Consider the following 20,847-nt stretch of genomic DNA (forward strand, 5'->3'; position numbering starts at 1 on the left):
TCCGCAGGTTGACGGCAGCCCACAGCAACCGCGCAAGCACCGGCATCCCATCGCTGTCACTGAGGTGTACCTTCCAGACATGATCAGAAAAAATATTATACATCTACAAACATACTTTTGATAGGAGGAGCACTAATAAAATGTTTGTTTGTTTTTTGCAGCAACTAATGTACTTACCCCGTCTCTACACCACAAGTGAAGATGTGACAGCGGGAAGTGGCCAGCAACAGATAGGTAGCGAATACCTACAGTAACAAAGGAAAAAACATTATTAGCTCAAGAGTCCTCCCCCCCGCTGAGACACCAATGAAATCAGATCAGGAGGTGACTTAAAGAAAAGTAGAACTTTGTGTGTGAAAACTATTTTCAACATGGAACGTACCCATAAGTGCTGCCACCCGGTTGTACTCCTGGCGAAGAAGGTCCTGCTGGTCCAGCTCGACGTTCAGACGAGGGGGGAAGTCCAGCACAACGACCTGCACAAAGTTTAAAACTGTAAAATATACATCTGGAGCAAGATGAACTTTCATTCATATTCCATCCTTCAATATTCATTAACTGTTTAACTACGGGAAAAGGCTGAAATGTATTTTAAACAGAACATATTTGACATATGCAAGTACATACTTGAAATTTAAATGTATGATCTATATGAAGGAAATGTGTGAACTTACGTTGGGCCAGCGGCTGCAGACGGTGTGCAAGAACTGGCCAAAGTCAGCCGCTGCCTCAGCGATGGGGCGGCCCAAGTTGTTGCTGGGAGCCAAAATGCAGACCACCTCGGGTGACCGAGGCAAAACAGCATTCAGCACCTCAGCACGCAACTCGGAGGCCCTGGCACCCGGGGTGGACATCACGGCAAACGAGAAACGTCCCTCCGGCATCTTCACAACCCCATCGGCAATGGCTCGCAGGTGGGAGTCACCAACAACCAGGACAAACTATTACAAAAGAAAAAAAAAAAGTAGTAATTGAAAAAAGGAAAGAGGTAATTTAAAAAAATAGACACAAATGAAGGTTGTTAATTTGTTATAAAGGCAGAGTTGATTATAAAACATACCGTGTTGTCCTGGTTCAGTGCTGGAATGACCAGTTTGTGCCTCCGCCCAGTCACAGCTGAAACTGGCCATTCCCGAACTCTGTGGCGCCAGCCAGTGCCTCTGCCTAAAATGATGCACACACAGAATACCATGTCAAGTCTCAACTTCAATTGCTGACAATGCACAGTACAAGTACATGTTCCACTTTGAGTGTATATGAACCTGCAAAATATTGGAATTGTTTAAAATAATCGATTGTAAAACTGCTGCAAAAGCAATTAAAATTATGACTGACCTGGTACCAGAGCCTTGGCACAAACAAGGGACACCTAAAACATAAAGCATAGACATTACACAATTGTAGGCATGTGCAGTCACCACAATGCAGAGTAAATAGCAAACATAGGTTAAATTAGTTTCAATTTAAATTGACCAGGTATTTTGTACATACAAGTGATGTTAATTCAGGCCAGGTTTATTAATGAAATTCTTAATCACAAAAGAGATTCAAGGACTTAACTGATACTTTTGTTTGTGTCTGAAATGCAGTCACAATTGCTCAATTTTGCTAGAATTTTCTGATCAAATACATGAGCAGAAAGGCAGCAGATTGTACCAGATTAGATTATAGTATAAAGGAAGTATATAGAAATATGTTTTTGACAAAACAATGACATACACTGTTTAGATAGACATGAAGTCTAAAACAAAACATTAGTTATTAAATATAACCGTCTTAGTTATTATTTACATCTGGTCTATGTAACTTAAAAGAAACCATGTGAAATATCTGTGTCCGGGCTAGGCACCTCACAAATTTGTGATCAATGTTAGTGAGTTTATTTTTGACATTAGTAAAAATTTTGAAATCTTGTAGAAAACAGACTTCATCACAATTAAATTCAGAATTAGTTTGACATGAATAAAGCAATGCACAAATATCGCTCAGTCATACACTCTATATTTGTCAAACTATGCCCTGGTGAAGACAATCTTGTGTTGAAACATGTTGGTAGTCCATTTTAAATAAAGGATTTTTTTTACATTACTAATGAGTGTCTTGAATACACAGACTGCTTTTAACTCTTTGACCGCCATAAACGTTATAAAACGTTTAGCATAAACCTAGGGATGGGCGCCGAGGACGTTAAAAGACGTCCCCTATGTTTTTTTGGTTTTTTTTGAAACGGGTGGAGGGAAGCCTTGGGCAGCTGTGCTGAAAATATCAAGCAGATCAAGTAAGTTTAATGACTTGTTTTGGCCTCTAGATGGCAGCGATGACTCTCCTTGCACTTTGGGTGTGCCGCCCACCGTGGGCGTCGGTATAAAAGGTGAGGCGGAGCTAGAGTGGAGTGGAGAGGATAATGGAGAAAGCAAAAAGCATGGAGGAAGAGAAAGCAAAAATGACGACCGGTGGAAAGCAGCTCACGCTTGATCGGTATTTTCAAAAAGAAACCAGTGCTAAATTGAATGTTGGTGGCGATGATGATGATGGCGACAACGAGGTTGATGCCGAAGTTGCGGCTTTGACGCGACGTCTTCGGCCACGTCTTAAAGCGACGCCGGTTAGCGATGCTAACGCCGGAAAACGTGGTGCACGTCCAAGTACTTCTGCAAACGCGGACGTTGATTCGGACGACGAAGAGTACCCCGAGTCGGATGGCTATTCTTCGGAGGAGTGGGTACAGTCGGATCTTCGAGAAAGTGATTCGGACAGCATTTCATCCGCAGAAGACTGTGAAGGTAAGCGCAAACTTGCTATGAGATACTTTTCCTGCACGCTGCTAGCACCTCGTGTAACGTGAATGTATAATTCATAGATCGTGCTCACAGCGACAACCTACAGTTTCCACGACAAAGAGAGGTATAAAAAACGTGTTTTCAATACACTGCAACAACAAAAGAAAACGGTCTTTCGATATGATTGTAATTGTATATATTTCTTTCAGCTGCAGCTCGTCGGGCTCAAGGTGACGCGTCTCACAGTGAGCAGAATAAAGGTAAAAAAAAAATGATTCTCCAACTCAGCACGAGTAAAATATTTGATGGTAAATGTCTTCTATAATTTCAACCAGTGGATCCAAGAAAAAAGGTAAACATATATATATATTGCTTCACACTGATCTAAAATAAATATTATATGATATTGAAATGTATATTTGCAGATCCCAAAAGTTCTGGCTGGCATGAAACAGGCTGGCAGCCAAACACATTCCTGTTTACTGAAACTCCAGGACCAAGGGGTGCCGCAGCAGAGCTAAATTCAACCCTGCCAGCTGACTTCCTGCAACTATTCATCTCAAACGAACTTCTCCAGCACATTGCTGATCAAACAAATTTATATGCACGTCAATCCATGCAGAAGCAGACTGAAAGTCTGCCACACTGCAGGAGTCGTGCTTGGAAGCCAGTGTCTGTATTAGAATTGAAAACATTTTTTGCACTCCAATTTCTTACTGGGTATATAAAAAAGCCCAGTATAGAAATGTATTGGACTCAGGATGAAATTGAAACCACACCATTTTTTTAGTCGCGCGATGCCTCGAAACCGCTTCCTGCTTATCTGGAGTTACCTACATTTTAACAATAATGAGAGACATAGTTCAGATGACAAATTATTTAAAATCCGTCCTGTGTTCAACCATATTGTAAATAAATTTAAAGAACTGTTCCAACCCGGTAGGAATGTATGTATTGATGAGGGAATGATGAATTTTCAGGGCCGTCTATCGTTTAAAGTTTACAACCCCCAAAAACCAATCAAATATGGAATTAAGTCATACATCCTGTGTGACTCCCAAACAGGATATTGTTTTAATATGCAACCTTATGTTGGTACTAGTTGTTCTCTGCCGGATACCGTGTTTAATTTGCTAGATCGTCTGCCAGGAAATGGGTACACGCTCTTTATGGACAATTTTTATAATTCAATTGGGTTGTGTGAACGTCTCCTGGCAGCACGTACAAATGTTTGTGGAACACTGAGAAAAAATAGGGGTGAACCAAATGAGATCACTTTTCTTACAAACACTGGCCTTGGGGTGGGGGGGGAATTGGTGAGACACAACACAAATGTTTTGGTTGTGGCATGGCAGGACAAGCGTTTGTTGAGGATGGTGACTACTTTTCACAAAGATGAAATGCGGACAGTTGATGTGTAGGCACTAAAAAAAAAAAAGAGTGCCTTTCCCGAAACCTGTATGTGTTTTGGACTACAATTCCACAATGAATGGCGTGGATAAGATGGATCAAAACATTTCTTATCACCCATTCACGAGGAAGACATTGAAATGGCACAAAAAATTTGTTGCCTATCTGTTTCAAATATGTTTGTTCAATGCCTTTATCCTGTACAAAGCTAAACATCCTGGCAAATGTCAGCATTTTTTGGAGTTTATCCAGCAGGTGGTGAGAGGGTGGCTCTTACCACAGGACCAGGAGGAGGACATTGCTACAAACATACAAACAGAAGGACATGAGGAAGCCAGACAGAACACCAGGTCACCGTATAACGATCCTGAAAGTCGACTTGATGGCAACATGGCAAAACACACACTGCAATACATACCTGCTACCCCCCGGAAAAAAAAGCCAGCAAGAAAGTGTAGGGTCTGCACTCAAAGGGGCATTCGCAGCGAAACAAATCTGTGGTGCAAATCCTGCTGCGTCCCCTTGCACCCAGGGCAATGTTACACTATATACCACACCAAAAAAAAACTTGTGTAGTTGAAACATCCACAGAATTGTAAATAGAAACACATACACACACCACACATGCACAGTTGCACAGTTGCACATGTTTGTTGTATTACACTGTTGAATGTTGAATGTAAATAAACTGTTATTTTGCTATCAAAAAACACTTTTTCATTCTTGGTGGTAGTGTTTTATAGAAGTAAAGCACTATTTAGGTGTTTGTGGCATCATTCATGGACAAAAAGAAGTGTAAAATTCACTAGAATGCATGAAATAATATCGTTTCACTAAAAGCTTGATTTCTCCGTATTTTGGTCCAAAAAAGGCGAAATTGGGTGAAACTAACCATTTTCTATTGTTGATTACTAAAGAACGGAATAAGATAGAAACAAACTTTTTTTTTCTGATGATGCACAAATATCGCTCAGTCATACACTCTATATTTGTCAAACTATGCCCTGGTGAAGACAATCTTGTGTTGAAACATGTTGGTAGTCCATTTTTAATAAAGGATTTTTTTACATTACTATTGAGTGTCTTGAATACACAGACTGCTTTTTACATAAGCATTTTAGCATTTTTTTCTGCTTGACTCTATATTTGTAGCCGGAAATAATGTGTATTGCACATTAACAAAGTTAATTGCATTTTGCCTGCTGTGGAACATACCTGGTGGGCAGCCACAGTAGAGGTATGCGGTGGGGAGCGGGCGTCCACAGTGGCGAGCCGACTGGCTGGAGCTGAAGTTCGGACTCTGGCCTTCTAAATACACATTGCAAATGTTTAGGATATTAAAAAAAAGTGTAATAGTGATAAAAAAAATGATAAACTCTTGCTAAAATATGGCGTGAAACTCGTACCTTGTTCACTGCAGACTGCATCGTGGTCCCATCACTGGTGGCAGAGGGTGGGGACCGAGGCTGAAAACAAAATATACAGCACATTGAGGACCTAGCAGTGTGACTCAAAATAACTCAACACAGAATACACCACCGCCAAGTGCAGAATTGAATAGAGGCAAAGTACCTGCTGGGGTGCGATGTTTGGGCTCAGTTCCGGAGCAGCAAGGTCCAGCTTCTTCCATCGGCGCTTGGCTGCCTCGGAACGCTTCCCCTTCCGCGGCATGCTGCTACAGCTACCTTTACTGTAAGCAAAAAGAAAATAAAAAAAACTTCCCAAGACAAAGTCAAAAGTAAACTGGCAGTAAAAAAAGGAAATCAATTCAAACACAACAAAATAGTAAAGTAATGATATTAGAGTGTTTGTAATGTGCTGTTGAGTGCAAGTTCAGCTGTATTTGCGTTCTAGACTCTGTGATGTAGATCTTATATATGTATTATGTTGTTTGAGGGCAAGATGGAAGCAGGTAGATGAGGTGGAAGTCCAAGGCGGTGCTGAAGGTTTGAAATCCAAGTATCACGGTCAGCAGCTTTCCAATTCGCACAGTGCTCAGCGGATCGCTAAAAGATTCAAGATAAAATTTGTAGTTAATCTCAGATGTGTATGCAACATTAAAAATGTACATTGAGTCTAATGAGGCAGTGGTGTCATTGTAATAAAAATAAGAAACCGTCATCAATTGAAGTATAGTAACATCACACATTGTATAGTTCATTGATTATAAATAATGGATGGGGTGAGCAGAGCCTTCAATAAATCCTCAACTGTCATGATTGGGGTCAGCTGTTTCTGTTTTCACTTGCAGTTGCTGGGGAAACAGCTGGAGGGCGGATCCAGCCAAACACACCTGCTGCCCATTAGCTCGTCAGGTCAAGATAAAAGCCTGACAGAAGCAGCAAGGAGTGTCGGGTTATTACTCCGTGATGCTACTCTGTATCCCACACTACTCGCTGTTCTAGCCGCCCTCGGGCGTGATTTTGTGTTTCCTTGTTTTTGATTAAAACTAAAGTTATCAGCATCACTGCCGTGGCTCTCCTGCATTTGGGTCCTCCACTCCGTTTCGTGACAGCCAACTTCAACCGTGACAGATCGTGACATCAACAATAGAAAAAAATGGATCCACTATAGACTTCCTTGTTTACTTATTAACAAAGAAAACGGTATTGTAATAACATTGTTACTTTTTTTTTCTTTTACATTAATTTCCATGAGGTGAAACGGTTTGGCAAAATGGATGGGTATTCTGGATGGCCGTGAAAAAAACGATCACTACAGAAACCAATGGTAATCTTTCAAGGGGGAAAATAAAGGCAGCTTTAACAATTTACAAATGTGTGCTGTAGTCAATCAATGAAGGTCATTTAACAGTGTAAAATACTTCCAAAATCCCTCATCGGCGCCGCTCCGCTACACGATCGAGCAGGACACGCCACTCAACAACCGACGCCCCCCTCCCCCACCCCCACCACGACGACGACAGACGAGACAAAAGCCTTACTGTGTATTGTAGCAACGATGGATATACACAATTGAGATTTACAGCATACTCAAACATATGTATATATATATTTTTTTTACTGCACATTAAAACCTTAATGTAACATCTGCTAGCTCTAGTCCACTACACAGTTGAGCAGGACACGCAACTCAACAACCGACGCCCCCTCCCCCACCACCACCACAACGACGACAGAATAGACAAAAGCCTTACTGTATATTGTAGCAACGAGGGATATACACAATTGAGATTTAGAGCCTACTCAAACTTTTCTTTGTTTTTGTTTTCTTTTACTGCACATTAAAACCTTAAAGTGAGATCTGCTAGCTCTAGCTAGCGCTAGCAGGTGTAGTTAGCATGTAGGCTACCATGTCTAGCACTTAACTTTACCTATCTTGTTAATACAGCAGCCGGATAACACAACGTTCAAATATGGAGGTAAATATGGTGCAAAACTAACTTGTGCAAAAAATTTGTACCTGTAGAAAAAAGTCTAAATTTGTGATTTGTATCTGTAAAAAAAATGTGTGCCTGTAAAAAAAAAATTGTGTCTGTAAAAGAAATTTGTACCTGTAAAAAAAAAAAATGTGTATGTGTAAAACAAATTTGTATCTGTAAAAACAAATTTGTACCTGTAAAAGTCATGATTTGTATCTGTACAAATTTTTTTTGTACCTGTACAAAAACTATAAATTTGTATCTGTAAAAGTTGTGATTTGTACCTGTAGAAATGACAACTTGTAGTCAAAGAAGTCGCCACTAGGAGTCACAAGTGGGCTTTCTGCTGCTGTTCAGTGACGTGAGTTTTGCCCCATTTGTCGCGCTACAAATGGAGCAAAACTAATTTGTACTTGTAGAGCGCCGTGATTTGTACTCGTAAAGAAGGGGCGGGCTCTGGTGTAATGAAGGGTTGTCTTGACCAATCAAGTGAGAAGGATTTGAGCGGATTGGAGCGCAACCTCATTGGTTTAGCGAACGACGGTGGCGGGACTCGCGGAAGGATACAAGCAGGACACATCGTCGCCAACCAACATACATATTAAGAATACTTCAGTCTCTTTTGGTTTTTGCTATTACAAGGTAAGTATTATGTTACTTCATCATTCTTTCAAATATTGACGATGGTCATCCAACCTGTTTTTATGATTAGCATCACATATTTAGCTTTCTAGCTAGCTGGCATTTGATTTCATGCTAAAGCAGTCTAGTCATTATCGTCATTTCTGGCGCCACGGACTTAATTGCATCTCATGCTTTGGAATATTGTGGCTATATGACAACAATGAACAACTAAACTACTTCATTATATGCCAAGAATGGTGCAGTGCGCTGCTCCCCTGTGTTGGTTAAAATTGTTATTTCTTGTATTAGTTAGCTGGCTAACAAACGAATTCATGTAGCTCACATATGCGCCATTGACAGGTACTGGAGGGAAGATGCACCCAATCGATGTTATGTATGTACACATTTGACTCCATAGTGTTCTTTATCTTGTTTTGCCTTCTAGAAAAATGACCGATCAGAGCAACAGCTCTTCGCTGCAGCAGCAGGTGAGCGGAATATCGCTACTGTCTTGACATTAATGGTGTGTTTTTTGTTATTATTTCTTCCTGTTTGCATAATAATGTAATCAATAATAATGCACATTACACACGACCTATACAGAGTGTCCCAAAAGTCTCTTTACAATTATAACAATTTTGAGATATTTTAAGTACCTTCATTTGTGTGAGTTTTTTTTTAAACTTAATTTAATAGACCTCTATATGGGCATCATCATTTACACCAAGCACATGAAAACGGTACTCGATTTGTTGCCATGTTTGCTGCAGGTTTACCATCCATCAACACAGTATCTGAAACAAATAAATTCAATATGAATGAATACTTTAATTAACAAACACTGGTTAAAATAAAACAAATCTGTTTAAGACATCTCAACAACTGCCTTTGTAATATATTGTTTTAAAAATTGTAAACATGTTATGGACACCCTATATTTCTCTCTAGGAACTGCTGCTGAATCTTTTACTGGCCCGACTCCATAACAGACTATCAGCTGCCCTTGGGCGTGCCCCTCTGGACCTGGACTATCTACAATTTATCATTTCACAGGACATGGTTTTACTGAGTGCACTAGCTAACCAAATTCAGATCCCTCAGCAAGTGTATGAAGCCCTTACTGATGTGCATGGTCTACTCTCTGCCCAAGATGAAATGGAGCTTCATGTAACGGTTCCTGTGGGGAGAACAAAACCTGGTTGTCCAAAAATTTTAATATGTAGGGAATATGTTTCGGAGCTCCTCAGCATAGGGCTATCTGCAGCGTACATTGCCAGACTTTTAGGAGTTTCTCGGTGGACGCTGCAGAGAAACATGAACAGCTGGGCTATGTCTGTTAGGGCCTTGTACGGTCAACTGACTAATGATGAGCTTGACAACCTGGTGTCACAAACACACCACTGCAACCCACATGCTGGGTACAGATTAATGATGGGATTGTTGCGGGCACAGGGGCATCGTGTACAGTGGCAGAGGATTCGTGCATCGATGCATAGGGTTGACACAGCAGGAATTGTGCTGAGAATGTCAGCATTGAGGTGTGTTGTTCGCAGAACATACTCTGTCCCAGGCCCAAGATCGCTGATGCATATAGACACAAACCACAAACTTATAAGGTTGGTTATGTTTTTCAAATCAAAACATATTACCTGTACATGACTTAACTATGTGCAAAAAAGTGATAATACCTAATGTTTTTCTTTATCTCAAATGTCATTGAAGGTACAATATGGTGATATTTGGAGGAATCGATGGTTTCTCAAGGAAGGTATAAATAATTGGATATTCCCTTTAAACGTCTAAACTTTTTGTCATTGAATCAGGCATTTCAATTGTGATTAGTTGTTTTTTGTTTTTGAAGACCTTCAGATTGTAGTACTAGTTTAGGATGGCTACCTCAGAAATCGGTTTCATTTTCTTTGGGAGCACCTTTGCATTTGTATTCTTCAATGGTAACATAATAGTACTGTAATACTCTTACTTACAGTCATTTTAGTTGAAAAGCTTTAATTGCACTTACAGTAACAAATCAAAACTCCATCATGTTACCTGTGACTTTATGCTAAGACTTCGCTGGCACTCTTTGTCTGAGAATTAGATTACATGTTTTCTTTTTTGACATTTTATAAAGACTCATTTCTTATGGAATCTCTTAAAACAGATGCAAGGTAGAGAATGAGATATTCTCAAGTGCCATTACACCAATTGCATTGAGTATTATTGTTGCATTTTACCTTTTTAAATATAATCCTGTTTTAACTACTACATGACTGTTAAAGGTTATTGAAATTGTATTTGTTAAGAGCTTTGAAATTGACACTTAAAATTGATATTGTTATTGTTAACGTACTTTGATCATTTGAAAATAAAAAGTACAGTTGTTTGAAGTCACAATGGGACAATTCCATTCTTCTCACATAGATAATGTATCTTGCTGTTGCAAATAATAACAGAGCCTCCACAACCCTTGCCTTCTTCAATGAAGCTGTTGAGAAGTATGGCTTACCTCAAAGAATAGTCAGACATCATCACCTAGCCTATCCTACCCTTAATAGTGTAAATCTACCTGTTCTAACCATTGACTTGTTTTAAGGTTTTTGTTTCAGTGAAGTGTAATGCATAATTAATAGGAGTTCTCATGTTTGTTACATTTTCTTAAGGGTTCGTGGTGACCATGGGGTGGAAAATGTGGATGTAGCCCAGCTGATGTTCTCCACAAGAGGAGTTGGCAAAAACAGCTTCATTGCAGGGAAAAGTGTGCATAATCAGAGGTACTTTAGAAGACACTTCATTTTTATGGAACTACCACATTCATAACCTTGTAAGTTTACAGGGTGAGTAAAAAAAGAAAGAAAAAAAGAATACGCCAAAATCTATGCAATATTAAAAAATAATAATAACAACAACACAGAAAACTTCCGGTTAGACACATGTAAATACATTCAAATTATTCTTGTTTTTGAAGTGGTTAATGTGGCCACCACCAGCACGGGCAACATCTAGCCTATTTGAAAAAGAGAAAAGAATGAACTGAATGAAAACTTCACTTAGCAGTCGATGGCTGTAATTGGCCTGGCAGAACCTCTGTGTGTGTGATTTTATTTTTTTCTTCTTGTGGTGGTATGTTAAAGACAAAGTTTATGTTCCACCACTTCCATCAAATATCAATTACATGAAAGACCAAGTAACAGTTGCAATCAACATTGGCAACTTACGGTTGTCTTTACTGCCAGTGGTAAACACTAACACTTGTAAAACCTAAAAACTTGAAGCTATTTACGACACAAGTCCAAGCTACAGTTTTTCATTTTTGCAATATCGCATGATTTTAAATTTTCATTTGATTTGTAGCTTTATAGGATATCCCCTTGAGATGCAACATCTAATTTTCAAAGGTGACATTCCAACACATACAAATAGTAATAATGTACAAAATAAAGGTAAAGAATTCTGCTATGTTCTTTTTTTTAATCACCCTTACTTTCTCATTACTTGAAATTAATGGAATGTTTGTTTCATTTATGAAACTGCATTTATCATTTTAAACTACTTTTTTTGTTGATAATAGAAAAAAAACATTTGCCATTGAAATGCTTAAATTTAAAAGGATTTAGAACAATTCAAACATGCTCTCAAAAATGATTAAATAATTAATTGGATAGCCAAGTAGTTGATTAATTGTTGCACCCAGTTGCTTGTTTGTCCAAATATGATTCACTTTTTTACATGGTTTAAAATGTCTTCTTTAATTAAAAAAAAAAAGGGGGGGGGCACAATTACATTGACATTACAGAATTGAACGTCTTTGGCGAGATGTCTACACAGCAGTCACTTGCCTCTACTATGCTGCGTTGCACCAAATGGAGGAAGATGATCTCCTGGACCTGTCCAGCAGTGTTCACCTTTTCTGCTGCCATTATGTCTTCATTCCTCGCCTACAAGCCCAGCTTGATGTTTTTAAAGATGGCTGGGACAGTCGAGGGAAATCGTACCCCGAACCAACTGTGGCACATGGGACTGCACTATAATGTACAAGAGTCTAATGATGTTGTAAGTACTTTTAAAAAATTGGTAAGCAAAACTTACTTTAAACAGTAGACAATGAATTGTTTTTCATATCAACTACAGGATTTGAACATCCCCCTGATAAACTGGGAGAGTAGTGGCCTTGTGTCCAGCAACACCGACTCTTGTGTCTATGTGCCTGAAACTGACTGCCCTTTGACACCTCAAGAACTGGCTGGACTCCATGCTGCTGTGGATCCAGCAGGACCTTCTACACGCATGGGAGTAGACCATTATTTGGCTGCAGTGAACTACATGCACAGTATAAACTATGTGTAGGGTCTAGCCAAGCGCTTCTGGGCTGTTATTTGTTTAAAACTGCCTGCACTAAAGTGCTATATAAAGTTTGTATTATTATTATTATTTTTTTTTAATTGCTTACACTTTAAGAAAACAACCTGTTAAAAGTGGAGCACATTCATTTACAGTAAATGTATATTTAAAAAGAAACTATTCAATCAGCAAGCAGACTCTTTATTGACACTGACATAACAATTTGGTTCATTGATTGTGCTGCAAACTACACTAAAACGCTGATAGTTATTTGAATTGTCTTTTCGTACAAATTGACAATGAACTGTAATAAGAACCTATCTAGCAAAACATCAGAACTACATTATTTAAAGTAATGAAATAAAGATTTTGATCTATACCAAACCAAAACCAGTATCAGTTGTGGCGATGCAGTTCTTTAAATGGTCACTGAATTCTGTGTAATGGCTGTAGTGGCCAGGTAACTTTAAGTTTTGGAAGCATGTAGAAGACGTGGGATGTTCCGCTCTCACCACCTCCACTTTCATATCTGGCATGGGTATCTCCCATCCCACCCAGAACTTCAGGAGTCTTTTAAGATTCTCTTGAGACCCTAAAAAAAAGGAGAAAAAAAGTGGAATTAAGCTGTGCATGCTATTAAGTAACAATAATCAATTAGATTACTGTTTTTATAATTTAATTTATGTATTTTTTTGAGAAAAAAACAGGTTCTGCAACATCTGGGAAAAAAAGTGATCCCTGCTAGAGGATGATCATTTAAGAAAATCAAATCACAGATGTATCTATAAATTAAAATTCTGCCTTGTAGCAATATGTGTATGCTTATGCTTAATACTCATAATACAACTTGTGTTCATAAACAAGAAAAAATGGTTAAAAAAACCTTGATTTTCAACCACATTTGAAAATCTGCATTTATGCATTACAAAATGTGCACAAATATCAACATGTAATTTACCTGTCCTCACAAACTGACGCAAGTACCCCATTATTCTACATCTACAGTCAACGGAGTAACCATCTTCATCGTCCAACCCAGATTCCTCAGGCCATTTGATTAGGTCCAAAACAACCTAGGACAGCAAATGAGACAATCATTATGGCACCATAGTTGGCATTGAACCAATTCATTCTATTTTACAATTTTCTCTCTAATTTATACATATGGTCAATCCACACATGGGGTGTTAATTGTGTGAAGGCTGATGTTGTGGTCTCAACAGCCTAACAATGAAATGTGTATCCTGCTGAGGAGAACATGTGATTGTTGATTTCTCGTCAGACTTTGTTCAAGGTTGGAATTGTTCACTGAAAATGATTCCAAATCAAAATTTCCTTGGAACAAGGAAAAAACATTAAAAATGTTTGCATAACTGAACATATGATGACGAATATTCAATAATATAACCCTAACCCTAAGCAAACACTCTCCCTCTCATTTGGATATGGGCTTAAAGGTTGTATCTAACTGTGCGTCAAAGGTTTGCATGCAAGGGACTGTGCATGTAGCGAGTTTTTCTTTGTTGTCAGTTTTTAATTATTATTTATTCTAAGGTTGCAAAGATGTTCTCAAGACACTTGCAAAGTATATTTACGGCACCAAACATTCTATGTAAATCGCAAAGGAATAATGAACATGTTGAAATTTCTTTGCGAGTGTCTGCCACACAGCGGCCGAAATGAGTTTCTTCCGTTGGGTGTCCGGGCTTTCCCTTAAGAGATTTGGTGAGAAGCTCAGTCATCCGGGAGGGACTCAGGGTCGAGCCGCTGTTCCTCCGCGTGGAAAGGAGCCAGTTAAGGGGGCTCGGGTATCTGGTTCGGAAGCCTCCTGGACGCCTTCCTGGAGAGGTGTTCCGGGCATGTCCCACCGGCGGCAGACCCCGGGGACGACCCAGGACATGCTGGAGAGACTATGTCTCTGGGCTGGCCTGGGAACGCCTTGGGATCCAGCCGGAGGAACTGGTTCAAGTGGCTGAGGAGGTCTGGGCTTCCCTCCTAAAGCTGCTGCCCCCGTGAATCCGACTCCGGATTAGCGGTAATAAATGGATGGATGGGTGGTGGGTCTGGCAAACATCTTTGCAACCTTGAACTAACCCTAATGAAAAAATAAATATTTTTTTGTTTTGCCAGACTGTCACATCAAATCAAAATTGATATAGCTCCTTTCATACATTACATTGCAACTCAAAAGCGTTGAGTGAGTAAAACATCCATAGTACAGCACAAAGAAAACCCTAACCTTCCCCCCAACATGCCCATGAGCAGGCTCACTCAAACTCGCACAACCTTTAAAAAAAAGTGTAATTAAGTTATCTGGTCAATCTTGACCTAATGAATTCCGTTTGCATTCCCATAAATTCCAGTTAATTCCCATGCAAAAAAATTTATTTTGAAAATTACAGACATTTTGGAATCCTAGACATGCTTCATTGAATACCTCCACACTGCACTCAGACTTTGTTTCTGTTGTAAAAACTGATGCCACTGCATCGGGTCGAGACTCCAATAACAGCATAATGAGGGTTTCTTTTAGTCCTTGCTTCAGCTGTTTGAGTTGGCGGGAGTTTCGGCCGAGCACCCTAAAGTATCACAGGGGTGAGTGAGGTATGGATGAAGGGACTCCAAGTAAATATATACATGCAGTAAATTCAATTCAATTATTACTCTGTGCACATTCAAACACTGGTCTGTATATATTGCTGTACAGCCGATCGCCCATACACACCGTGCAAGCCATTGAAGCCACAGGGCGACCATCTTACCTCTCCCATCCTGAGAGAAGACTACTATATATACTATAGGTATACATACAGATTAGACATATACAGCTCCTAGGCTCTTAGTGTCGGGCCGGGAGGCAGGTGTGGCAAGGTGGTCACAATTTTTTTAACAAGTGGACACTGGACAGTATGTGCTGCTTTGACGACCCCTTTTTTCTTTTATCGCTCAGTTCTTTAGACCCCAATATTAGATTTGGCAGAGGCATCTTTTGTTGAGTTAGTTATAATTAATTTATTAAAAAATGTACAATTTTCCTCCTACAACCCTCATTAAGCATATAATGTATACATGTATTTAAGGCAAGTTGTAAAATGTCTGAAGTCCTCTTGTTTATGTTTAATAAATTTATAAACATCGTAAATCAAATGTTCTCCAATTTCAATACGGTAAATATATTCGAGGATCGTGTGTGACATAATGTTCATTGTGACATATTGTGATGGCTGCGAGATATCAGGAGGGTATAATTTGATGCTCAAAGCCTGGTTTCCAGTTGATGCTGACAGGGTTTGTGAGGCTCACTTTATTACCGGTAATTACTTGAGCCTATAGATTTGTTATTTGGAGAGGATTTAAAAAACGAAGAAATCGAGTTTGTGCAGTAGCTATAAAAAAACACTAAGTCATATTTCTTTTTCAGTCTTATTCAGGTGTTCCAAAGCATGATCAACAGCCACCCTGACTTGTTCCTCGCCTTGAAATGGGCGATATTGTTTGACGTCTCATCTATACAGCGCGACTGAGCCCGCTATCATTTTCTGTCACACAACCAACCGCGCATGCGCAAACATTTTTCATCAAAGATCCTCCTATAGGATTGTATGCCGAGAAACATTTCTTGAGAGTAATAATATGGAATTGGCCTATCGGCTATCCAGTTACATATACAGAGGTAATGTGTAAAATGTACATTTATCAAAGCATGATATACTGTTAGATAGGAGACACTTAAGTAGGACAACTTTTGATGGATATAACGCTAGTCAGCCACACTTACTGCATGCTGAAGTAGATTGTGAAGGAGCCAGGTGCTGTTACTAGCCGTTAATATAGGCATGTCCCATGCCAATGCCAGGTCATTAACAGCCGTTGTCTGACACTCATTGAGTCCTCTTTTTTCACTTGTTTCTTCCTTTCCAGCAGATTCTTGATTCTCAAACAGCTTTAAAAAGAAAATACCGCACATTTATTTCCAATAAATTACATTTAAAAAGTAAAAGTATAGTCCATATTTTTTCATTGAATGACAATGTTTTCCAATGGATAACACCTTGCACTTTACCGTACTTACCGGGCGTATGGTCTCCCTGATGTCCATGTCTGCCACATCATCTAACATGATTGTCGCTGTCTGTGGTGATTTACCAAGCAACACATGAATTACTGCTGGGCTAATACCTAACAGACAAGGGCCCCCATGAAGGAAATAATGCCCAATCATTCTTCCTGCCATGACAAACAGGTCATTCTGTGCAAATACTTGGGAAGTGGCAGGAATTAAATGATCTGGTTGGCCTTCAAACAGCACAGTGCCGCATGCGGTTCCTATAAAAAATTAAAAAAAATGTTAATGGGGTTTGCCATTTTATGTTCAATACGGTTATAATAACCACATGATTGCAATTTCCTGCCTATGATTGTGTATTAATCTTTAGATTGACAGATTTGTCATGTGTTATGGCTATGCTGTCTGTTGTTAGTTATTCATAGTATAGCTGAATGATAACTTGTATTTGCTGAATGATTAATTTACAATAATTTGCAATATAATCACTGACCATAACTAAAGCTGTCTGCCAGGATGGTGCACGTAATTCCTTCATAAGATCATGAGTCAATTATCTAACATTTATGTTCTATTTTGCCTTGCAACTTAAACAAACAAACTTTAGTGGAGTTGGGCCAGTGTCTTTAGGATTCTTTAAGACCTACCGCAATCAAGTTTGAAACCATGTTGTAACTTGTGCATTATCATACTGAAGAAGTGTCTGTTAACCCCTTCTCCAATGGCCACATCTCCTAAAAACACAAGCAATCACATCCATCTTTCAGGTCATGGGTTTTCTGGCCTTCAAATTTGTATTTTTCATGTTTTCATATGTTCATGTGGGATTGCTGTTGTTACAGCATTGTACTCCCACAATAAAAATATTCATGCAACATGCAACATGGACCACTTTCGTGTCATTACGTATTTTGAATGACTGCCGTAGCCACAGTACAGTGATGCGAAGATAACTGTCCTTCTGGCAGCACTTGTACGACGCCTTCAGCCACATCTCCATGCAAATGCATCAGTTTCCAGGGAAATAGGCTACTCAAGCTAGCTGTCTTAGCGGTTGTTCATAGAAAGCTTTAAGTGTGAACTTAAAAAAGAAAAGAAAAAAAAATAAGTTTAACAAGTACATTACTACATTATTGTAATTTTGGTGCTCATGCGCACTAACATGCTACTTATCTGCACCCCTACAAATATATAAAAAGCAAAACATGTTACGAATACAATACTCAAAAACAACATGTTTGAATTGAGGTTTGTTTACAGCACCTTTTAGTTTAGCTTGAAATGGTTTGGCCCAATCTATATTGGGAGTCTTGTAAAAAGTGAGGATTCTGGCTTCCTGGTCCATTACGTCTTCTCCAATGTCTATTATTATTTTTAGGTATGGCTTATCTTCATTGGTTTGCAGACACTGCCTTCTGTACTGGTCAGCTGCTAATTCCGGATCCACTACGTTTTGCCATGCTGTAGTAACACACAAAAAATAGAAGAAAACAACTGTTTATTATAATTGAAGTTGTAATTTAAAAAGTAATGAATTGCACAACATTCACTACTCTACAAATTGTGCCTATAACCAATTTGTAGAATAAACAAAGACATATGCAAGTCTATGACAAACTCAATAATTGTAATTCGATTTTTGGTGAGATGGAAAAAAAATTACAGCACTGTAATGAATATTGGCATTTTAACATCTTTCAATGTGATTGTTTTTCTTAACTTTCACCAAACATGTCATTATTTATTCATAAATTTTTTTAGACAAATACTAACGCATCTCATCCATTTCATCAGGTCTGGACTGTAAAAGGGTATTGTCTGTTGAGAGGGTCGCTGTTGATGTCGTTATATCAGGTGATGAGCAGATAACTGATGCACCAGTGCTGCTTTGAGTCATGTGGTCACTCGGCATATATGATTGTGCAGAAGTGGAGCTACCACATGGAAATCTTGAAAAAGATTGAATGAACACACGTTTTAGCACACATATTAAGAAAAAAAACAAACATTTTATACAGTTTGATTATCACACTTGCATCATCCAAAAAAGAAAACTCATACACAGTGGTCATGTGTCAAATTATGTACAATTTTATATCTTGAAAATGTACCTGACGATTTACATGAAGAAATTTACGCTTTATTTATATATTTTTTATTTTTTTCTTAAAGAGCTCAGTATTGTTCATTCGGAAATGTCATCATCATTGCTCTTTATTTATTTTTATTTATTTTTATTTTTTTATTTTGTTTGTGTGTGTGTGTGGGTGAGTATGTGTATGTGCGTGCGTGCGTGTATTTGTTAGCTCACCAAAAAAACCTATTAGAAAAAATCTCATACCGTTCACCTAAACCGAACACCGCCGTCAGGAGACCCGAGGGGACCAAAGAAAACCAAGGAAGGTGAAATCCAGCACCGACCAGGCACCACCCACCAGAACTCCTCCCCAACCCAAGAAACATCCAGACCCCAACAAATCCAAAAAACATAAAATCAGGGAGGCCTCAAGAGACCGAAGGAGAGACCGAGAAAAGGAAGGAAGGACAGACGAAGCCGAGTGAGATCCACAGACACCAGCCTCCACCGATTCAATGACCTGAGGAGGAAACAGATTGTGTCTGAGTTTCGGTAGATGCTGGTGTGGTGGATCTGGCATGCTTGAAAATCTCCACCAAAGAGGGGAGCCGTTGACCCCTGCCGGAACAGAGCAAGCGCAACACCTCAGGGCCCCCCAGGCCGCGGCAGCGCCAAAGGACGACCCCCGGGCCCCGCCAGGACCACCGGCCGAAGAGCAATCCCAGGAGCAGGAGCACCCCCCGCCCCAACACGGCCCGCGCCCCCGACCCAACGCAGCAGAACGGGGCACTGCAGGCCCGCCAGGCACCCCACCGGCCCCCAACCCCCGCACCCCCCACGAACCCCCGCCCCCCCATCCACCCCGCCACCCACCCCAACCCAGCCCCAGCCGCCCCCAGGTCCCCAATCCCCCAGACACCCCACCACCCCCACACCCCGCAACCCCCACCACCGCCCCCCCCCAACAAAGCCCCCCCCCCCGACCCCACCCCGACCAACCGGCAGCCCCCCAACCCCCGACCCCCAGCCCCCGGGGACCACCCGCACCCAGGCACCGGCGCCGAAGAGGGGCCGGACAGCGGAGCGGAGAGGGCAGCCGCGCCCACCCCACCCCCTGCCGTGTGGAGGGACGGAACACCGGGGGCAGAAGGAGGAGATGGGGGCACCGGAGGGCGGCCGACACCCCCGAACCCCAGGCCCAGCGGGGGAAGGCCCCGGTCGTCACCCCAGCGTTCTTTGTGAAAGTTAACCCCTGGTACTGAGTCCGCCAGCTCGCCGACTGGCGAACTCTACCCCTAAGGGGAAATTTACGCTTTACATTTCAAGCACCATTATAAGTAATAAATTAATTGTAGTATTTTGTGCATATTCTCATGCAGTTTTGATATCTCTAAATTTACGTCTGTCATACCTGTCACCACATGAACTTGCATGGTGTGCAACAATTTCCGCAGGAAATATATTTCCACAAATTGGACAGGAGTCCTAAAAGTACCAAGCATATAGAGACATGGTTTCATAAAGTAGAAGTAACATAACTGTTGAATACAATATAGAACAAAGTATAGCAGATCATGACATTTGAATAAACACACTACTGTTACACAAATACACGGATTGCTTACCTCACTAATTACTTCTAAATCATGTTCTGCTGTCGGGACCGTTTCGTCTTCACAATCATCCTTCGTCTATGGAAAATATGGAATCAAATGAATAGAATTTTCATAAGACAAACTTGACAGTTCCACCGAAAAAGCCAAATGTTCATAGACAGGTGCCTGTGACAGGAGTTTAAAAAAGAAGTAATTTGACAAAAAAATTGCTATGCTTAAAATGACTTTTATCTGTTAACCCTGTGATTTTTAACAAGTGTGCGGTGAGAAATCGTCAGGTTTTCTAGTGGAAAATAATCAAATGTCAATTACTAGTTAATAAAAAAAAAAGTATATTTTTTTATTGATTTATAGCAACCAGCACGTATAGTAGCAGATATGGGCAACATGCCACGGACTTCCAACTTCTGTAACGCTGCTCAATTGAACGTTGCCGTTGATAGGTGTGAGTGTGTAGGCCAGGGTGTCTCAGTTCTCCAAAGCACTTCGGAGAACTGAAACACCCTACACACGAAAACAGCATAGGTGTCTGACTTACTCAATGCTGACTGAAA

General features: G+C 40.1%; 3 long non-coding RNA genes across 4 annotated transcripts; 1 reads left to right on the plus strand and 2 right to left on the minus strand.

The window, feature by feature from the left end:
* Positions 1 to 2,395: 2,395 nt before the first annotated feature.
* Positions 2,396 to 4,069, plus strand: LOC147155389 (uncharacterized). The gene is made up of 3 exons (XR_015092312.1): positions 2,396 to 2,783; positions 2,861 to 2,904; positions 2,990 to 4,069. It is a non-coding gene; the product is annotated as an uncharacterized LOC147155389 (long non-coding RNA).
* Positions 4,070 to 12,719: 8,650 nt separating this feature from the next.
* Positions 12,720 to 14,212, minus strand: LOC147155390 (uncharacterized). The gene is made up of 2 exons (XR_015092351.1): positions 13,493 to 14,212; positions 12,720 to 13,126 (listed from the first exon to the last, which is right to left on the minus strand). It is a non-coding gene; the product is annotated as an uncharacterized LOC147155390 (long non-coding RNA).
* A 2,533-nt stretch (positions 14,213 to 16,745) lies between these two features.
* On the minus strand, positions 16,746 to 20,164 carry LOC147155391 (uncharacterized). 2 transcript variants are annotated; one of them, XR_015092315.1, is made up of 4 exons: positions 20,089 to 20,164; positions 18,374 to 18,549; positions 17,248 to 18,061; positions 16,746 to 16,860 (listed from the first exon to the last, which is right to left on the minus strand). It is a non-coding gene; the product is annotated as an uncharacterized LOC147155391 (long non-coding RNA). The 2 variants fall into 2 exon arrangements; XR_015092314.1 differs by having other exon boundaries at positions 16,746 to 18,061.
* Between the last annotated feature and the right edge of the window lie 683 nt (positions 20,165 to 20,847).

This window comes from Leptonotus elevatus, chromosome 22 (assembly GCF_054856555.1).
Source record: "Leptonotus elevatus isolate MCC_2025b chromosome 22, RoL_Lele_1.0, whole genome shotgun sequence".
In the NCBI taxonomy this organism is placed as follows: Eukaryota; Metazoa; Chordata; class Actinopteri; order Syngnathiformes; family Syngnathidae; genus Leptonotus; species Leptonotus elevatus.